Source organism: Pelecanus crispus, chromosome Z (assembly GCF_030463565.1).
Source record: "Pelecanus crispus isolate bPelCri1 chromosome Z, bPelCri1.pri, whole genome shotgun sequence".
Taxonomy (NCBI): Eukaryota; Metazoa; Chordata; class Aves; order Pelecaniformes; family Pelecanidae; genus Pelecanus; species Pelecanus crispus.
This window is the reverse complement of record NC_134676.1, coordinates 22,625,093-22,641,970: the sequence shown is the minus strand read 5'-3', so window position 1 is coordinate 22,641,970 and position 16,878 is coordinate 22,625,093.

Here is a 16,878-nt window from a genome sequence, read left to right as displayed (position 1 = left end):
CTGAAATTCATTGAACGTGCAGAAATTGAGGCTTTTCAATGGAGACAAATCAGTAGTGTGGATTTTCAGCTGCTTTTATCTAGTTTTATACTCAAGCAATTGGATTTTTATGACAACTTTTGTCTGAAAAGTTTGAGGGAGTTGTGGCTTTCTCTGACTGCAACCTTGCTGCAACATTTCCTTCCTCAGTTTCCTTCTGTTACTCTGTGTTGGCTCATATCTCCTTTCTCCTCCAGATGTTTACATCTTTCTGATGCTTACAGGTGTTTATTATAATCTCTATCACTGTCTGAAACATCTAATAATCATACCTCTTCTGCATTCTTGGTCTGCCACAATGTAAGATAGTTATCTTTCATGTTATATATCATTTTCGTAACTGTTCCTCATCTTTGGCAGAAGACCTGAGTTCAATGTGTTTTGAAATTATCACCACTGGACACGTGCATGATTGATGGAGAACATTGAGCAGATTGTATCAAGTAACTTACATGATATTCATCACCATGGTTTCCAAGCCTTTTTATGGCAATGAAATTGTAGAAACTTTTATACAATTCTGGAAAAAGAATTGTCAGTTTTTTCTTGGGTAATGTAAATACAGATGTGAATAGCACAAATTTTTTTGTATATACAGAGAGAACTACAGCAAGATATTCAATAACCAGTAGTAAAAATTGATGTCATCCTAGTAATTTTCCTCAGTCAAAGGTCTAATCTGATTTTATAATTGCAAAAGTAAAATGTATGAAATAAACTTAGCCCTAAATGTTTCTTTTGAGATCCTTCATTTATTATGTATGCATCAATCAGTAGCAATTGTTCCTCTTCATCAAATGCGAATTTATAATTGTGCTTTTTGATTCATAGATTAATTGGTATAAATCTGGACAATAACTACGTTTTTGTCATCTTTACTTTTGATGCTAAAATTTCTTGATGTAGAATATACTTGCAAAGCCTGATCGTTCTGTACATAGAGATGGTGGCAAAATCCTGTTTAATTAAATGCGGACAGGATGCGGCCTACACAGAGGTACTAAAAGCTGTGTGGGAGATTAATGTAAAGTCATCAGTAGTCTGGGAGATTAATGTAAAGTCGTCAGTAGTCTGGGGTTTCCTCTAGAGACACTTCTGTAAATTTAGCCTTAATTGAAAACAGAGGAAAAAAAGATCTTAAGACTTTCTCTGTTAAGTATAAATTACACGCTAGCTTAAAGTAAATAACAATTATTTAAAAACTTACAGAATTATGATTTTTTTATTGTAGTAGAGGAGGAGATCACCAAAAAATGAAGGAGGTATAGAAAAAGCCTTTAAAATCCCAGCGTTAATATAATAACATAAAATAAGCAGTGTTGATTTCTCTGGTAGTCTAAAAATCTTTAAGCTCTTCATTAACATGCTTGTATCTCAGATGATTGTCATTGTCATCATTTTTTAGAGAAGAGTTACACAAAATAAAGTAGAAGTTGCTAACCTGAAAAGCAGCTGCATCATTGCAGATTAATGTACTCTAGAATTAGATTTCTTTCAACACTGGTTAGTACTGAATTTGTATTAGAAGCTTTTCTGTGGTTCTGATGACCTCACCTCTCAGGACTTTTCTTCTTGCCAAATGCCCTACTGAGTAATGGAATCATGGTTGTTGCACTTTTTGGGGTCTCCATTACAGCCATGAATAGAACCCGAGCATCCTGAATCCCACTTCAAATGTGAGTGGCATTTCAATTACAGGCTGAGTGGAAGATCCATTATTCCTTTCATGCTCTTGGAGATATGTGCTTGCCCTTACGCAGTACTTGCTGACAGATGTGAAATCCGCAATTTCTCAGAAAGGTGAGGAATTGCTAGGAGTTGCTAAATGTAAGAGTTTTCCCTGGATTTGAGGACAGTCAATTCTATATTGGGTTATTTTGCCTATCTTTAAGACACCTGGAATTTAGGGAAAAACCCAAACAACTGTTAAAAACAGTAGTGAGAGCAATCTACCAAAGACCAAGTAAAGGTGAACAGACCTTCCTGGCCTGTGATAAAAAATCCACAAAAGTAAACACTAACCTTTTCAAGATATTTTAAGAGGATTGAGTGGGAGTAGCCCAAGATAATCAGGATTTACTACCAGTCAGAGAACATGTATTTCAAAGATAATTGAAATACAATTGTAGATGTTGCAATTTTCTAAGAACGTCTGAGGTTTCTGCTTGTTTGCTTGAGTATGTTCCACTGGCAGCTAGGTAGCTAAGAATAATTAAAGTCAGAGAGATCCAAGCCTAAAAATTTTTAATTTGAATTTAGGACTTTGAAAAGCTGCAGTGCAATTGACAATGCAACATTTTTTTCAGTTTCAGAGTGCCAGCATACTCAGTAAAAAAAATTTACAAACCCTCTTTAGACTGCTTTCTAATGAGCCCTGATGACAGTGTGAGGTAAGAGAAGTTAATATTCATGGTAGTCCTGTACTACAGCAGTAGCATTTGCTACTGTCTTTTGCACCAATTCATGAGATGCTACTAGCATTACAGTGAGAGGAATTGTTTTGGGGGCTCTCTTTTGGCTTTGGATCCTATTTAGAAATCCAATAATAAATTTTTTTTTGTTCATCATCAATACGATTCCAGGAGGTAGGACTGGCAGCCTTAGAATCATAGAATCATTTAGGTTGGAAAAGACCTTTACGATCACCCAGTCCAACCATTAACCTACACTACCAAGTCCACACTAAACCAATCAAGGGTAGACTAGTCTAAACCATGTCCCAGAGTGCCACATCTACCCGCTTTTTGAACACTTCCAGGGATGGGGACTCCACCACCTCTCTGGGCACCCTCTTCCAATGCTTGACTACCCTTTCCATAAAGAAATTTTTCCTAATTTCCAGCCTAAACCTCCCCTGGTGCAGCTTGAGCACATTTCCTCTCATCCTATCACTAACTACATGGGAGAAGAGACCAACACCCACCTCACTACAACCTCCTTTCAGGTAGCTGTAGAGAGCGATAAGGTCTCCCCTCAGCCTCCTCTTTTCCAGGCTAAACAACCCCAGTTCCCTCAGCCGCTCCTCATAAGGCCTGTGCTCCAGACCCTTCACCAGCTTCGTTGCCCGCCTCTGAACACGCTCCAGCACCTCAATGTCTTTCTTGTAGTGAGGGGCCCAACACTGGACACAGTATTCCAGGTGTGGCCTCACCAGTGCCGAGTACAGGGGCACGATCACCTCCCTGCTCCTGCTGGCCACACTATTCCTAATACAAGCCAGGATGCTGTTGGCCTTCTTGGCCACGTGGGCACACTGCTGACTCATGTTCAGCTGGCTGTCGACCAACACCCCAACACCTCCTTAACATAGGGAATTCAGTAAGTGTTATCTGGTCTGTTTAATTATAAAACCTTAAAAAGTACAGATACCTTAGAAAGTTTATTAGAAAAAAACCCTACACTCCATAAAAAATTTTGAAGATATTTGGAGAAATCTTCTCACTCTGCAAACCACAGAAAGTTAAATTTATAAGCCAAGATTACTTGTGGTTTTGCCAAGAAGCGCAGTGAATAGAAGCAAAGAAATCTACCAGTTTTGCACCTTGTGTCAATGCCAATAAAATGTGCACAGGGTACTACCGAAGTAAGACAGAGTACCAAGGAACTGTGACAAGAGTAAGTAAATGATGCTGTTGAAATTGTTTAAATTACCATAATTCCTCTCTGGTATAGGATTTCCCACAGGAAAGATCAAGACCTTATGATGCTTAATAGCTGCATAGTTACTTAAACATAAAAATACCTATTATATGATGTCCTTAACGAAGAATTAAGAGGGCATGTCACAACCTATTGCAGAATGCAAAAAACTGTGGAAAAGGCAGCATGGATAAAAGAAAACAAAGCAGGAATATTGTCGCTACCAGTAGAGTTGTGTAAGAGTATGAACTAAGAATATGAACTTCACTTAGAGTATATAGTTGCATTTTTTTTCTCTCAATGATTTCAACTGAAACTGCCCAACACTTTCCATTTATGACAGCATTTACTGTCAGCAATTATTTCAGTCATTAAAGCAGTAAGTAGATTATGATTTCCTACAATATCTGTCAGAAAAATCCTAAGTATTGAGACAGGTGGTGGTTTTTCCTTCAGCATTAAATGAATATTCGCTATCCATCATTAATAACATCCAAACTAGATTATTTCATTGCGTGAGTGATCAGTGGCACTCAAAGTCCTGATTCCCTGAGTGTGAGCTGTTTTCTCGTTTGCAGAACCTGAGGACAGAACTTAGTGCTCCATATTTTATGATACCTAGCAGATTGTAAGAAACCTATACTTAAATTATTCTGTAGGTAGATATTGCAATAATCATTGCTTCCTACAAGGATGTATATTATACAGGTTTTTTGAAAAGTATTCACGACCAACTTTTTATGTGTATGGAAAGCTGCTGTATTGTTCATGAACACCCTAATGATACTGAATATATGAACATTTCTTTTTTTGAAGGGTTCACTTTTAAAAAACCATCAAGACCCACAACCTCCAAACCACCAGAAACAAAAATGCAAAGATAAAATCTTACAAGTATTCCCCATTAATCCTGAGATGTTAATCACGTGTGGACAATGTTGGCTAGGCACTGATAGTTTCCAGTATTTCCGAGCCCATCTTAATCCCTTTTCAAGTACAAATTTAACATGTCCTGATTGCACTGGACCATGTTAGTAAAAGCAGCATGTAGTCACACTGCTCTAAAAGAGGTAGTAATTTCTAAGTCTACCATTTTTGCATCTGTAAGGCTCCATTGATGAGATAGAGGGGAAGCAGGGCAACAGTGCTTCAGTGAACGCTGACTGGAGAGAGACACAGCTGGGAAAGGTTTCAGAGTTTCTCCTCTTTGTGATTGCTGCCTTGGATAGTAACAGTCTGGCTAGCATCCCTATAGGGTTTATAAACCCAGCAAATATCAAGCAGAAGCTCAGCTTCTGGTTTTTTTTAAAGGAGTGAAAAGTAATTTTTAATAATTTAATCTTCCTCTATTTCTCTATGCTTGAAAATACTGGTGAGAGGAAAGAGAGGGTTGAAGAGAAGGATGTGGGTGCTAGCTGAAGTGATAAGATAAAATCGAAGCATTCCACCATTTTTGTAAAATAAGTAACTTGAAAAACATGGCATTTTACTGTGCAAACAGTTGTCTGTGAGATCTTTCACATTTGTCTCTGGAGGGCAGTACTCTTCTTATGCAAGTGATTCATTTGACAAATGTGAAAGAATTTTCAGCCAATGAATTTCATATTTTCAGAGATAACTAAAACTGATATATTATGCAGGCTACAGGCAAATATTGCAATTCAAATAACGTTCACTTGTAGCTCAAATATGAGCTGAACAATCCAAGTTTCAGTGAAGACAGCAGAAAAACCTCTTAGTGGTTCTAGCTGGAGGACTATAAAACCCAAATGAGCTCAGTAAATAAAGCCATTAATATAATCAGGATATTTTCAGTGAGTATAAGATGCACAAGTAACAAATGGCAATTTTGATAAATAACACTTTAAAACTTTTTTTAATACATCATGTTAATATCCTTCAATAAAGGCCTTTATTTTGGAGAGTTACAGATGAGAAATTAAATTGGCAATATTCACACTCACTTACCCACATTAATGAATGCTACTTTCCCCTCTATCCTTCATTTAAATAACAAGTAATCCACTGACATGCAAAATTACATTTTACTATTCACACTGTTAATATTTTTGATTCGCCAAAAGCAAGTAATTAAGAAACTTTTTACTGGAAATATCATTTGTTAAGATAATTTCATCTATATGATTTATTTGTTTAAAAATAATTTATTGGAAAAATGACTGGTCTAACTTTCTAATTAAGAAATATGTAGTTTCTGCTATGTTAGAGATTTTGACAATTTAATTAGTTTCAATGCATTATATGCTTAAATTTTGGTCTGCGTCTGACAAAGTTAAGATTAGGTACATCTTAACTGAGCTGTCCAGTAATTGAAATACATTACAGAGGAGAATGTAATGTCTTTTGAATGCTGTTTCCAAGAAGGAAAGAAACGCTATTATTCGTTCTAACAATGGTGGATAGATCTACTGCTTTACTTAAAAAAAAAAAAAAAAAGAAATCAAGAAATATTTTTAGGAGGTTTTGAGAGTAATTAACTGAAATCTATTGGCATGAGCCTTTCCGTTCATTTGCCTTCTTACTACCTGGGAACAGTCAACTGAAGTACCTGTATTGCTCTTCCTGCAAAGTGACTATTTTAAAGTTTATTTTAAAAACATTTTTACTTTTACTGTCTATCTTGCTTGATAAATTTGGAGAAAACTGTTAAAGCTTATGTGAGAGCTTGAAGGAATTAAGGGGATGTAGGGAGAAAAATATCTACTTAAAAAAGAGTTATTTCAAGGTTAGTCCTACCAAAAATACTGGTTCAGTTGAATTAGTGGAATACCTAGTAGCCTTTTTTGTCTCTTTAAGAGAACTTAAATAGCAGAAATATTTCCAATTGGAGGGGGGTTGAGTAATCCAAACCCTCATTAGAAATTATGAAACTAATTAAGACAATGAGTAGCAAGCTTTAGATATGGTCTGAGTAACATAAAGGAGCCAAAGAATTGTACTGCCTAGTTCTGAATAAATACCTTATCTGGCTTTATCCAAAAGCACACTCCTTACCAATTAGAATGTCAATGGTCTTGAATTTTCTAGCACCTTTTTCAAGAGATTGGTTAAAACTTGAAATCATGCAAAACTCACCTGCCTTGGAGTTTGATTAAGCACTCCAGTTCTTTTTTTTTGTTTGGGTTTGTTTTTTGTTTGTTTGTTTTGGAAATTTTTCCTAGTGTTTGTTAGTTCAGTGTGGTTTCATGCTTTTTCACTAAGAACTGAGTGAAACTAGGTTTGAATGAGGTTTGCTTTTAACTTGTAGGCTTTCTTGTTTGTAGAAGTCAGAGCAAAATTAAGAGGGTATAACACTGGACAAGTCTTACATGAATGAAATGCTCCTAAACCCCTGCAATCAGAAGTCATTATGTTTCATACAAATGTACCCTTAATTAAATATCTTGGATGCCACCCATGTTCCTCTGCTTGAAGTGAGCAGATCAGTAATTCAACTGATAGAATGGAAAATAAACTGGAGAAGTAGCTTTATCCTTCTGACCTCATTCAAAACGGGCTAGATTCTCACTTTGTGATTTTTCCAGATCAATGGGTGATGTGTAGTTGCATTATTCAGGAACTACTTTGGAAGCAAAGTTTGAATCAAGGTAGCACCGTCCCCTATTGCTACAACAGGAAGAAACTCCACAGAGTCTCTCTTGGGGCTTATGCTTCATTTAATCTGCTGCTGTGGTACAGTGGAGAAGAGGAGGTTGTAGGAAGAGCACTAACTCTGTTAAATCCCTCCTCTCTCGCTCCTGTGCTGTCCAACTGGGAAAGTAATAACTGCTGCTGTTTCCTCCTCCAGCTGCAAATCAAGGCAGTCAAGGGAATGTTTTTAAGATCTGCCCCCTTTACATTCAGTAATTATATAGCACAAGCAAGAATCTAGCTTGTGATTTTTAGTGTGCTTCTGAAATAGACTGAGCCTTTGCTTGTTGCTCCAAGTGGGAGGTTACATGAAATTGTGTTCTTGGTGCAAAATACCTTTCATCTTAGGCAACTCGGCTTTTCATCAGTAGAGCCCTGCATCAGCCTTGGGGTGTCAAAGCCCAGGCTTTAGCTGTGTCTGTCCATGTACCTGCAGTATCAAGCGCACGGTCCTTACATACCTGACAGATTTTAAATTACCTGGGTACGAGGAGAGGGTTGGCTTTGTGTGTCAGGATATTTCTGTTCTGTGTGGCTGGGTTGTGATGAATGTATTCCACAGGACTGAACCCAGTGCTTTATTATACAGAACAAGAATACAATCTATACAGAAAGACTATGCTCTTGCAACTGAAATGTTGATAAGTTCAAAGAAACATCCTTCTAGCACACATACTCTCTGTAAGAAACAGAAAACGTGTGCTCACAAGGAACTGTTAGCTTTAGATTTGTATTCAGTATATTTGTATATTTGTATTGAAAGCCATGTAGTAGTCTATATTGTAGAATACTTAAATGGATATGATTTCTATTTTACTTTGTACTATAAATTAATTTGGTATTTACACCACACCTATTCTAACGATAGTAGATCTTTGAATCAGTTGTGACTGAACACAGGGAAAGTTAAAGAACACTCAAAAATATAATCCGTAGGGTAATAAATTAAGCATTTTAATTATGCGTATGTATAGAAGGCACTAGATTAGATAGCTAATAAGATTACAGTGTTGGGTTTTTTTCAAAACTGGAAAGTGTTATTCCTCACTGAAAAACAGTATCAAAAATAAGTCCCCAGGGAGCTACCTGCAGGACTGTCTTTCTGCAAACTGGAAAAGCTGCCTTCCCAATAGGCAATTTGTTAAATCTGCATAATTATACAGTTCTAGGTTTTTACCATGGTAAAAGTGTTTTTTACCCCTTTTACCATGTTAATAGTAAGTTTAGTAGAATTAAATTATGGAGTCATTCCATAATTTACAGAAGACCTTCAACAAAAAAGACTATTGATTGTTAATTTCTCTCTGCAATAGGATTTCAGAATATGTATTGAAGCAGATACAGTGGTCTTACCATGACTGTCCCTTTGTTTGCAATGGTAAAGAAGTTCATGATTAATGTGAATACATTCTACAAGTAGATTATGTGAGACTTACATGGGTATGTTCTTGTAGTATTTTCTTTTTCTACAATTTGTAGTTCTACATCTAACAACATATTCTACATTTAATCAGACCTCTACCTTTTAAAGCACTCAATTTTTTTCTCTTTAATAGTTCATGTTTTCAGTTGATTTACAGAATGATGATCTGCTGAATTCCTTTTCCATTGATAGCAGCAGGAATGTGTTTCTGCTTTATGAGTGAGACATGATAAAATAATTTATACAAACAGCTAGTGACTGTCCACTGTATCTGAAATTCAACCTTATTGGACTTAAAAGAACTCAGTGAAACTTTACGGTTAAATGCAAAATATAGTACAGTTTCTTAAGTGCCATTGTGCTGAATTGTAACAGAATTATTGTCAGTGTTGTAGTCAGTGGTGAATACTACTGAACAGAATTTATCACCATCTAACGTGTGTGTTTTAGCATTGGTTCATTTCTTGTACAGACAATGCAAGCAATTTCTCACTTTACTGCTGTTTACAAGGTATGTAAACTATTACAGAAATATCTTCTCTGACATGAAGTGTGTGGACATTATTAGTTTCCTAATTGAATTGCTGTATATTTTCCTTTCTGATCCAGTTATACGTGTTATCTCCTTAATATATTGACCTTCAATGTTATGTTTTTATCCCAATTTTGAATGATTTCTATTGCACTTAGACAACATACTTCTCTTATATTCAAGCCAAAGATAAGATACAGTGGTTTGTAAGGACTGCATGTCATTATTAGTCCAGGAAATGAAGGGACAAAGTAAGATGCTCCTAATTATTTTCTGTATGTCAGAATTACTTATCTTCACTGCAGTATCATCATCTGTATCTGTTAAGAACTGCAGCACCATTCTGAAGGAGTAAGAGATACAACAGTTTATCTAGTACACTGTTAATGCTACCACCATCAGAACAGTCTTGAAAATAATGTCAACATCTTTGTAAACAAATATACAAAAGCAAACAAAATTGTTTGGTTTTTTTTTTTAATCCTATTCTTTCCATTTTTCTAGGGATTTCTTGAAAGCAAGGACACATTTTTAAAAAGAGATGTGAGAGACTAAGAATCCTAGCTAACTTAAAATTACGTTTTCTTATGAGGTAAAATGTTTTATTTTATGGAGCTCTGCGCATTTTGGTGTGCTTTACACAGAGAGCTCTGAGATGCTAATACAAGGCTAATAGGTGGGTATGGCTGGAGCAGTAGTTCTCATATTCAAGCCTCAACTTGCTAGGGAGGTTCTAGTCTCCTGTGAGGAGGCTCAGGCAAGTTCCAGGAAAATGAAAAGAAATGTATTTTTCTAAACCATTTTCAGTTACAACTCTCAAACGTAGAATGTTCCGTTGCTCTTGAGTCTCCAGCAGACTTAGTACTTCTGAGGATTCTGTGGTGAAATAAGCTAGGTGAGTAAGAAAAAAAATTTGCCATGACTTCATATAGGAAATATCGACAAAAGGTATCTTATACTTTTTTTTTTTTTAAATAAAGCTGCTAGGTCCTATTTACAGCATATTTTGCAGAGAAGTGTAAATATTCTGTGCTTTAGGAATAGAACGTTCTGGCAGTGTCTTAGCACACTTGTGTAATAAACAACTGGTCATACACATGTTGTTTTTTTAAAATTTAAATATAAAGATTAGTAGGTGACTGGAATGTAAGTCAGATATTTAACTGTAATTGAACATCTGCCTTAATACTGTGCCATGTCTTGTGCCCTGTGGTTCAGTTTCCAGTTGTGTAAAATACAGGTAGCAACATCCTATTTGGTTTTTTAGATGAAGTGGATGAAAAGCACTATGTAAATACAAACCCTTATTATTCTTAATAAGAATACTGTTACTAATTATAAAATAGGTATACAAATAGAATACATGAATGCTATAATTAACATATAGCTGTTACAATATACATGCTTTACTCTTACTTATTATAAAGCATTTTTAAAATGAAACCTGAGTAAGTCTGTGTATTGGGTTTGCCTGGCAAGGTTTTGAGAGCAGAGGGTCTACAGGGGTGGCTTCTGTGAGAAGATGCCAGAAGCTTCCCCTTTGTCCAATAGAGCCAACGCCAGCTGGCTCCAAGATGGACCCGCTGCTGGCCAAGGCTGAGCCCATCAGCAATGGTGGTAGCGCCTCTGGGATAACATATTTAAGAAGGGGGAAAAAACCCCTGCTCAACTGCAGCTTGAGAAAGGAGTGAGAATATGTGAGAGGAACGACTCTGCAGACACCAAGGTCAGTGGAAAAGGAGGGGGAGGAGGTGCTCCAGGCACCGGAGCAGAGATTCCCCTGCAGCCCGGGGTGCAGCCCATGGTGAGGCAGCTGTGCCCCTGCAGCCCAGGGAGGTCCATGGTGGAGCAGATCTCCACCTGCACCCAGGGACGACCCCTCGCTGGAGCAGGTGGGTGTGCCCAAAGGAGGCTGTGATGCCATGGGAAGCCCACACTGGATCAGGTTTGCTGGCAGGACTTGTGACCCCGTGGGGGACCCACGCTGGAACAGTCTGCTCCTGGAGGGCTGCACCCCATGGAAAGGACATGTGGAAAGGATCCATGCTGGGCCAGTTCGTGAAGAACTGCAGCCCCTGGGAAGAAAACATATTGGAGAAGTTTGTGGAGGACTGTCTCTCATGGGAGGGACCCCATGCTGGAGCAGGGGAAGAATGTGAGGAGGAGGGGTCAGTAGAGACAATGTGTGATGAACTGACTGCAATTCCCATTCCCCCCCATCCCCCTGTGCCACTGTGGGGGGAGGAGGTAGAGAAATTGGGAGTGAAGTTGAGCCTGGGAAGAAGAGGGGATGGGAGAAGGTGTTCTAAGATTTGGTTTTTGTTTCTCATACCCTACTCTGATTTGATTGGTAATACATTAAACTGATTTCCCCAACTTGAGTCTGTTTTGTGCGTGACAGTAATTGGTGAATGATCTCCCCTTGTCCTTATCTTGACCCACGAGCCTTTCGTTATATTTTCTCTCCCCCTGTCCTGCTGAAGAGGGGAGTGATAGAGCAGCTTTGGTGGGCACCTGTGGTGGTTTGACCCTGGCTGGACACCAGGTGCTCACCAAAGGCGCTCTATCATTCCCCTCCTCATTCACCACATGTTGTCTCTGCCTCTCCTTCGTCCAGGGGAGGACTCCTCACAGTCTTCCCCTGCTCCAGCGTGGGGTCCCTCCCATGGGCTACAGTTCTTCACAAACTGCTCCAGTGTGGGTCCCTTCCATGGGGTGCAGTCCTCCAGGAGCAGACTGCTCCAGCCTGGGTCCCCGATGGGGTCACAAGTCCTGCCAGCAAACCTGCTCCAGTGTGGGCTTCTCTCTCTCCACAGGTCCTGCCAGGAGCCTCCCAGGAGCCTGCTCCAGCATGGGCTTCCCACAGGGTCACAGCCTCCTTTGGGCACATCCACCTGCTCCAGCGTGGGGTCCTCCCTGGGTGCAGGTGGAGATCTGCTCCACCATGGACCTCCCTGGGCTGCAGGGGCACAGCTGCCTCACCATGGGCTGCACCCCGGGCTGCAGGGGAATCTCTGCTCCGGTGCCTGGAGCACCTCCTCCCCCTCCTTTTCCACTGACCTTGGTGTCTGCAGAGTCATTCCTCTCACATATTCTCACTCCTTTCTCAAGCTGCAGTTGAGCAGGGGTTTTTTCCCCCTTCTTAAATATGTTATCCCAGAGGCGCTACCACCATTGCTGATGGGCTCAGCCTTGGCCAGCAGCGGGTCTGTCCTGGAGCCGGCTGGCATTGGCTTTATTGGACAAAGGGGAAGCTTCTGGCATCTTCTCACAGAAGCCACCCCTGTAGACCCTCTGCTCCCAAAACCTTGCCAGGCAAACCCAATACACCACCACAGCCTGTATTGAATAGGGGTGTGGTCACAGAGACTGATCTGGCTTTGTGAGATCCAAGTCTTATTCTTTCCATTGGAGGTTACCATCTCTATGTTCTGTTAAACTATTGGCTTGACTGGTCCCTAACTTGGTGTGAATTTTTTAGGGTGTATCATTTCACAGAACTGAGTGAGAGAGCGGTCAGCAGAACCATTTAACCAGCAGAACCAAGGAAGAGATGATCTGTAGTTTGTGAGTAGAGAAAGATGGTCTGGGACTGTTAACGTGGATGTACTGCATCCAGAATAATTAATCTGATTACACTATAGGAACCCTGTTTTTTGTAGGCGGAGGCTCGGAGAAAGTTTTGAAGTTTCCAAGCAGAGAAGCAGATAATACTTCTGAAGAGATAAACTCATTCCTCCAGAGGTTCTGAGCTAAGCTTAGCCAGGCACATTTTAACCACATCTAACCTTCTTTCTCCATACTGTGGTCCTTTCAGCCTCTGAGAGTAAACAGGAATCTCCCAATGCAGTTATGAAGAAATGGGGTTCTTTAACAGATGACTAGAAATCAAAACATTTGGTTGTAAGCATCTATAGGCTTTTATTTGAGACATTTGCAAAACGACAGCTTATTTCGGCCACTGTTCTTTCACCCTTTCTGTCTGTAACTGGGAAAATGTCAATTTTATACTGATCCTCAAGAGGGAAATGTTAGCAAGAAGATTAGCATGTTCTTTTTTTAAATTTACTTGTATTAATGCTTGCTCTATGCTAGCTTTCAAAAAAAAAAAAACCCAAAACCTAAAGGTTTTGCTCTAGAGCTTATAATACAGGAAAAAACATATTCATATATTGTTAGTTTCCTTCATGAACCTTGACATTCCAGTAATATTCTAAAAAACTCTATTTAGGCTCACATTGTTGACGGAAAGCAGGTGGCAAACTGTGAGCTAATTTCCAGTGTAGGGCTCAGGCTCCAAAATCAGACATGTGTCTGTCTGTGTTTCATCTTAAATTTGCTAGAAATTATTTTCCATCCTCCAAAAACCACTGCAGTAATCAATACTCCTTGCTCAAAATATTTAATTTTTTATAACTTTTAAAACATGGAAAAAAATCCCAACCTAGTTGCCTTCTGTACGGAGTCATTATTTGTCTCAGTCCAATACAAATTTAAAATAACTTGTGTTTATATTCTACGTTTTGGTAGGATTGTTAAGAGTTCATGTAAAAGAAAGAGTTTGGAGCCATATGATGCATGTGTGCAGTTTTATTCTTGTTGTTTGTATGGTGCCATAAATTCAAAGATCTGTTATGTCAGTCAATAAAATGGCCTATCCTAAAGAGGATGCAAACAAAATATATCTTAAAAAATCAAGCCTTCCATCATAGCTTGTTAGCAAACTGGGAGCTGCTGGCTTCTTTATGTCTGAACAATTTTGAAAGTCATAGAATTGCTAGGTTAAACAAATTGTACAAAATTAATAAAAGTTAATAGTACTGTAAAAGTTAAGATGGTCTGCTTTTGAACCTCTGTTATTTTACAAGAGTATTGATGAACTAGTGCATTTATTTCACTCCTAGAAACTTGGAGATTTTTTTTCTGTTTTGGCAATTATAATCACTACAAATAAGTATTAGTTTAGTCAGCAACCGAAGCTGATCACAAGTGCTACATGGCAATATAAAACTAAGGCTTTAGTCTGTGACACTTGTTTCAGTGGTCAATCAAAGCTTTCTGGGTGTTTGAACACCATCCTACCATGCTGCCCTGTAAACCAGATCACTGACTTGGGCTAGATCAGTTCAGCAACTTGTGAAGCAACCCAGTTAATGATCTGGTCTACAGCAAGCTTCTGCATGCTGTTGTTCTGCCACACCCGAGGAGGTAAGGAATTGGTGCATGGTAGGGATTACAGGTGGCAGAGGAAGGATCTCAGATTGTCTTGGCCACTGATGCTAGTCATCCCTCTCCAACAACCTTGCCTTTCTATCTTATCTTTATTTCAAGTATGTGACAATTGTCATTATTACACTCAGATGTCTTTCTGTAGCATTACTACAGAAAAAAATGTAAAATATGTTTCAAAGTACACAAAAAGCTTATTCATTCTTAAAACAATCCACTAAATCAGTCACTGTTGTCACAAGATTTAACAGATTAGAGCTGGACTTTCTAATATTCTGTTCTTTTATATTGGTCTATTAAGCCTGGTTACAATTACAGTTTAAATTGCATTTTACAAATACTATCTGTGGTTATGGATTAAGATTACAGTTTGAAACAGTGATATAGTCATGACATTGCAAAATTATTTTCTTTTTCATATCAAAATAGCCTTTAAGATTGACAGCATACCTGTTTCTTAAACCGAGGGCAGGTGAAAAGGTAAAAGAGATATCGGGTAGACTGAAATGAAGAAAGTCAGGAAACTGATTGTGAACTAGGAAGTTACTAGTATAGCTATATTTAATCAGTCTTTATTTATAATAACTGAAAGTTGTCCCATATGGCATATGTAAAGCACTGGAAAACTACATTAGTTCTGAATTAAAAGGTGCCAATTTATAATATGCCATCACGATCCATGTGTCTAATCAGTTCCCTTCTTCCCAATCCCAGACAGAAAGCCAAAAAAGTAGCAGGGATGGTCTCTTACCAAAATAGCTGTCAGCAAATCTGTCTTAGCTTACATCAGTATATACACTAATGCAGTTTACAGTACTGACCTGAATTCAAACAAGATAGCCTAAGGAACGTTTATCTACTTTTATGCAAGTGTCATTGCATGAAGCTACAGTAAGGTTTCTGTACAAGAAAAAAAATTATCCCCCCCCCCCCAAAAAAAAAATTTGTCTGAAAAGAATTCTTGTAGTTGTCTAGATGAATTCTCATGCATTACTTTCCATTCTACTTGCAAAAGTATTGGCAGTGTAATATAGACAACCTTGTACTTCTGCTGCCTTTTCTGTGTTTCTCAGAGCTAATATTTTTTATTTTAAATGCTAATATGGTTTGATTATCTGTCAAATTGTACTTGGTCTCAAAAACATTAGGTGTACTCTGAAAATATTGGATTGAATGGGCAATATCAGAAGTGCCCTTATAAATTCAAATACATAAGATCAGATCAGACTGATAGAAAGGGCAATGCCAGTGTGACTGTGAGGCTGCTGTTCTTCATTCGTGGAAAGTCATGCTGGTTAAGGGAAGTCCCTATCATCTGGGAAAAGGTTAATGTTACACCCATCCTTAAGAAAGGCAGTGGGGAGGATGAAAGGACTATAGACTGATCAGCCTCACCTCAGTTGCTGGAAAGGTCCAACTACATCTCTGAATCTATTTCCAGACCTGTAAAGGAAATGGAGATAGTCAGGACTACTCAACTGATAGATTTACCAAGGGCAAATAAAATTTGATTGACCTGAATGCCTTCCATGATGAAAACACTGTGCAGAAGAGAGAACAGTGAGTGTAACATACCTTCAGTTTAGTAAGGCTTTTCAAACAGTCCCCCAAAACATTCTCATTGGGACACTGAGGAAGTCTGGACTGAATGAACAGACTGTTAGGTGGGATCAAAGTGCAGAGAATTGTGTCTCAGCATCTGGCTGGCAGCTGGTAATGAGCACATCACCATGAGGGGTAGATCCTAGAGCCCACGTTGAAGTGCAGGGTTTGGCACCCAGGCAGGATGACCTGAAGCACCGGCACAGGCTGGCAAGTGAGTGACTGGGTCACAACCCTGCTGGAAAGGAGCTGGGGGCTTCCATGGACTGCGGGGTGGAGAGCAGCCAAACAGCGCACTCCTCATCATAAATAAAACAAACGACATGCCAAAGTGACTGTAGCTAGTGGATCAAGGGAATGCTGGGAGCCCTGGAGAGGGCTGCCAGGGTGGCTGGGGCCAAGAGCGCAGTGATCAGTGATGGGCGCTTGAGGGGGCTGAGCTGGCTTAGTCTGCTGTGGAGGAGGTGAAAGGCGATCTAAGGGCAGCCTGCAAGCTACTTGGGGGGTAGCTGCAAAAGACAACAAATTTAAGCTGTTCTCAGTGGTGGCATGCTGTTTAAGGAGGGGCAAGGGCTCCTGACTGGGAGGTGCAGATTGAACATCAGGAAAACCTTCTTCATTAGGAATGTGCTGCAGCACCAGAGCAGGTTATCCATGGAGGCTGGGGAATTTCTGTTGTTGGAGGTTTTTGAAATGCAAAGCTGTGGCTGATGTGATCTGGTGTTGATGACAGTCCTACTTTGAGCATGAGGCTGGACTGGAC